At 41.2% G+C, this 5,402-nt stretch overlaps 1 pseudogene; it reads left to right on the plus strand.

Moving 5' to 3' along the window:
* Positions 1–1,883: 1,883 nt before the first annotated feature.
* On the plus strand, positions 1,884–2,545 carry LOC125541483 (histone H2A pseudogene; annotated as a pseudogene).
* The last annotated feature ends 2,857 nt before the right edge of the window (positions 2,546–5,402 follow it).

The following is a 5,402-nucleotide window of genomic DNA, read 5'->3' on the forward strand; positions in this document are numbered from 1 at the left end:
GTTCACGTGATTAAGACTTGGAAAGAGTATCTTCCATAACCAAAGACATAGTACAAAAAACTGAATTATGCTGCCAGGTGTATTTTTTTTTTATAAAGGACGCTTTTATTATCTCAAAAAGTAGCATCAAGTGGATACAAAGCATTACAAGTATCACCCTGCCTCTGCATAACTTGGACGCACACAGTCAAACACCAGCAGTCTGACAAAACATAAATGTAGAAGGCCGACAATTCGGTAACAATAGAGTCCATAGACCAACACTATGCCCATGTCAAAAGAGATGGTGGACCGTTCCGGAGATTATGCCGATGGGTGTATGTGCCCTCGAAACTACAAGAGTGTGTCTCTTTGTTTATGAATTGGAAAAGGTTTGGCTGAACCCAAGCTATAAACTGTAACTCAGATATCCCATCTATGTATCTTTGGCATTATTCAAAAACATGAAATCCACTCTTAAGACAAACAAAGCTTCGTCGGTGAAATACTTAAAACTTATGTTTGCAGAAATTAAATCGTTGAAGGGCGCAATCCTTTGCCCAACCTGCACACGACTCCACATTGGATGATTAACTCGGGCGAGCACCATGCTCGGCGTAGGCTTTAGTTGTTTTCTTCCTGGCAGGTGACTGTCGGGTTCTAGCTTGGTGTTGGACGATTAACTCGGGTGAAAAATGTTCATACCATTGAAAAATGTTAATCATGTATTTGAAAAATGTTTAATGCCAATAAAATTTTTGTAACCTGTATATGAAAAATGCATAATGTATACAAAAATGATAATCATGTGTTTGAAAATATTAAACACGCATAAAAAAATGTTTCATGCGTATAAAAAATGTACAATATGTTTAAAAACATAGACATCGAAATGCATATTTGAAAAAGTCATGTACTTGAGAACTGTTAACGTGTATAAGAAAAGTGTTTCTTATTTATATGCAAGATGTGCAATCTGTATGAAAAAAGTAGGCATCAAAATATATAAATTGGAAAAAAAATGTTAATCATGTATTTAAAAAATTAAAGGTGCATAATAAAAATGTATCTTTGGTATACTAAAAATGTAAAATTTGTATGGAAAAAGTAGACATCAATACAAATTCTGACAAAAACTAATCCTGTATTTTTTAAAGAGTATATAAAAAATTCCTACTGTATAAAAAATGTTCGATATGTATGAACACAATCAATAGAACTCAAAACACATATTTTTAAAATGGAAATCAGTTATTTTTAAAATGTAAATCTGTTATTTTAAAAATTATAAATATCTACTACAAAATGTTATGTACACGGGAAATGTACAAGGTACATTAAATAAAGTGGACATCAAAACCATATCAAGCATGTATATAAAAAGTCCTGATGAATTTGGAAAATGTACATTGTGTGTGAAAAAAATGTTTATTGCTATTAAAAAAATGTTCCCAATAAAAAGTTGACCGTGTATTCGTATAAGTGTTCAAAAAATGTATTTGAGGAAAAATGTACATTGTATATTTATAAAATGTGTAACATGTACACTGAAAATATACATGATTTAGTGGAAAAATTTAGGCATGTGTTGAACAAAAAAGTAATTAATGAAAACAGACCAAGAAACAAAAAAAAGTAGTGAAAATATACTTTTCTCCGTCTCATAGTAAGCGAGACATAGGTGTGCCGCTTTACGTCCATAAAGTTATTAATTAGGCCGGCGCGGGGCTCTAACCGGGCCGCAGCCCACAAGGCTGAGCTGGGGCATCTCTGCCCGCATCGCAGCCGTCCATTCGTCACAGATCCAACCGTCCATTGCCCGTTCGCACGGATCGACGGCCCCACACTGCCCCCTTCCCGCGCCGTTTAAATATCTGCCCAAACCCGTCGTCCAAACACAATACACTCCCGCCTTCTCAAATCCCCCATCGCGCCAAATCTCTCCGCACCTCCTCCAACCAGAGCCAGTCGCCATGGACGCCTCTGCCACCGGCGCCGTCTCCAAGGCGAAGAAGTACGTGGTGGGGCGCAAGCTCGGCGGCGGCCCCAGGAAGAAGGCGGTGGCGCGGTCCGTCAAGGCCGGGCTGCAGTTCCCCGTCGGTCGCATCGGCCGCTTCCTCAAGAAGGGCCGCTACGCGCAGCGCGTCGGCATGGGCGCCCCCGTCTACCTCGCCTCCGTCCTGGAGTACCTCGCCGCCGAGCTTCTGGAGCTCGCAGGGAACGCCGCCAAGGACAACAAGAAGTCCCGCATCATCCCGCGCCACCTGCTTCTCGCCATCCGGAACGACCAAGAGCTCGGCAAGCTGCTCGCCGGCGTCACCATCGCGCATGGCGGCGTGCTGCCCAACATCAACCCCGTGCTGCTCCCCAAGAAGACGGCCGAGAAGGAGCCCAAGTCGCCCAAGAAGGCCCCCAAGTCCCCCAAGTCCCCCAAGAAGGCTTAGTCGATTACTGTCCAGTGCTTCGTAGTAGAATTAGTGTTCGCTGTTTGGGTAATGGTGTCGATGTAGTAATGTTCTGTTCTGCTTTAAGAAAAATGTCAGAAATCTCTCTGACTTACAGTAAATTCTTTCTCTGTTGTCCGCCCGTCTGTTCATGATTTTGCATTGTTATATGGAGTTTTGCATCTGCGGGGTGGGACGAATTGTTGTATTTACCAATTGTTTGTCTGACAAATTCACTTGGCATTGTTTTAATAAGTCAGTTGCAAGCTGAAGAAGCCGTGGAGCATCCCCAACCTGTATTTTACCTGTCACATAGTATGATTTCAGGTTCAGACATTTGTGTATGTCAAGTAATACCAAATCCCAGCGTTCACGATTTCTGTCGGCCTGTTCATGATTTTGCAATGCTATGTAGTTTTACATCTGTGTTGGGATGAATCCCCTGTATTGTATTTACTGCTCATTTGAATCTGACAAATTCACTTGGTCTGGTAACTTGAAACTCTTAAAAGTCAAGAGTTGCAAGATGAGAAGAAGCCGTGGAGCATCCCCAACCTGCACTTTACCTGTCACGTAGTATGATTTCAGGTTCAGACATATGTGTATGTCAAGTAATACCAAATCCCAAAGTTCATGATTTTGCAATGCTATGTAGTTTCATATCTCCGTTTTTTTTAAGTTTTACATTTGTGTGGTGGGATGAATCCTCCGTATTATATTTACTGCTCATTTGAATCTGACAAATTCACTTGGTCTGGTTACTAGGAACTCTTAAAAGTCAGAGTTGCAAGATGAGAAGAAGCCAAGGAGTATCCCCAACCTGTATTTTACGTGTTGCTGCGTAGTATGAGGTCAGGTTCAGATATTTGTGTAAGCCAAGTACCACCAAACCAAATTTCCAGCTTATCTAGCTAAAAAAGCATATTCCTCTAGTGGGTTATGTCACCTGAGATCACTACATTCTAGAACACGTACTATGTTGCTTGATGGCGACTGAATAAGTTCAGTTGCACATCTCTGAAACAAATACAGAGAGAAAGAGGACCAATTCCTGATAGCCTACAATTGCTGGGGTTATGGGAACTTAGAAAGGCCTCTAGCTGATGAGATTTAAGTGACTATTTTTCTTAATAATAACATGCACTTTTACGATTTCCACACATTTCCTCGTCGTTTTCGTCAAAAATATTGGCTGCTTGTATGATGCACTGCTGTTGTATATTCTAGTGCCTGCGATCTGTTTTATACTACCATTACATTAATATATACCGTTGTTCAACAAAAAGTAATCCCTTAAAACAGTCGTTTTGTCTTTGGATGATCCTCTGTTTATTTGTCCTTTAAGCATGTTGTTTTCTGGAGTGTCCATGGAAAAATGGGCAGTAGTAACTACACTGTCTAAGCATACAGTAACTGATGCATCACTCTTGAATGCCCTAGATCTGTTCAGAAGGGCCAGTGTTAGCAACTTGTTACCGAATTCATAATATTTGTCGCCGCTGGTAGAAGGTTTGTACCACAAGGAGCAGATCCAAAAAGCTGCCAAAGTTTCTAAATGTTACTGCAAATGAATTTCAGCCTTACCAGCTCCAGGGAGGCGCTTGATATACTAATTCAAGGGAGTTGTACACTTGTATGGCCGGAATGATATGTGACACTATCAGGATGAGTTCATTAGTGGTTTGCACCGGCTCTTGTTGCACATTTTCAACTTAGAACACAGTTATGCGAGCACCACACAGTTTTCCCAGCTTGTCCACATTACAGATTTGGGAATTCCTAGGCAAAAGCGATGAACATTCTTTTTGCGGTGGGAGCTATGCACAATTTGACGTCTCAGCATACACATCCTCACATGAACCTTCTACAAAGTGCTAGATCTGAAAACAATACAGCTCCAGGTCCACAACAACATATTCGAATGTAATAGCACTATAGCATACTCAGTACAATCACCTAGAGGTGGAGCTATGCACAGGTGTGTGTGTGTGGGGGGGGGGGGGGGGGGGGGGGGGGATCGCCCCCTAGGTTTAAAAAAATAGTCTTATCTTTATTTTATTTTTGAAATGAGAGGGGTTTCCCCCAGCCCCTACTTTATTAAGCCAAGGCAACTGTTCAACAGCTCTCGGCGGCAACCTAAAGTACCTCACAGGGACATATACAACTAAGAAGGGTTCTAGAAAAAGTTTCCCTATTACATCTTTCCAGCCGCAGGGTAAAGAACACATGACATGCGCAGATAAGCCATTGAAATCATAGAATGCAAGACGTTCTCCCTACCAGATATCAGCCACTCCAGGCTATCGTAAGCAATTTCCTCTTCGACGATCTAAAAGCCTTAAGCACCAGAGAAGAAGAGCACCCTGGGTGCCTGTACATAGAATTTTCTATTGCCTGATCATTGGCCCCACCAGATCCAAGACACAACGTATACATCGCCATTTTCGCCCCTGAAAAAAAATTGGTTGCGCAAAAGCCATAAGCTCCACAAGGTAGCAGAAGTAGCAGTGTTAACCGCCTCTCGAGACTTTTTTGCTTCTGAAAAGAAGATAAAGACATAAAGGAATCAGGTATAGAGATACCAAAAGACTCAGCAGTAATTGACCAAATCTCCTTAGTAGCGATACACTCAAAGAAAATATGTTGAATGGTTTCAAGCTCACTGCAAAACACACATGACAAATCATCTACATGTCTTCTCTTGGCCAGGTTGTCCCTTGTTAAACTTTTGTTATTAAACATCAGCCAAAAGAAAACATGAATGTTTGGGGGAACTATAATTTTCCAAATAAAATCTTTGGTGTCAGAAGAAATTCCACCAAAGTTAATCATCTTGTTGAAAGAGTTGATAGTGAATGACTAGAAAGCTCAAGAGTCCAAAAATGTCTATCTACATTAGAAGAAGGAGCAAAATGCTTTACCACCAAACTAAACCACCAAGCCATAGTAGGATCATCAAAACACCTCCTAAAAGTAAGG

The sequence above is a fragment of the Triticum urartu genome, chromosome 5A, assembly GCF_056163025.1.
Source record: "Triticum urartu cultivar PI428250 chromosome 5A, HENAU_Tu73, whole genome shotgun sequence".
Lineage (NCBI taxonomy): Eukaryota > Viridiplantae > Streptophyta > Magnoliopsida > Poales > Poaceae > Triticum > Triticum urartu.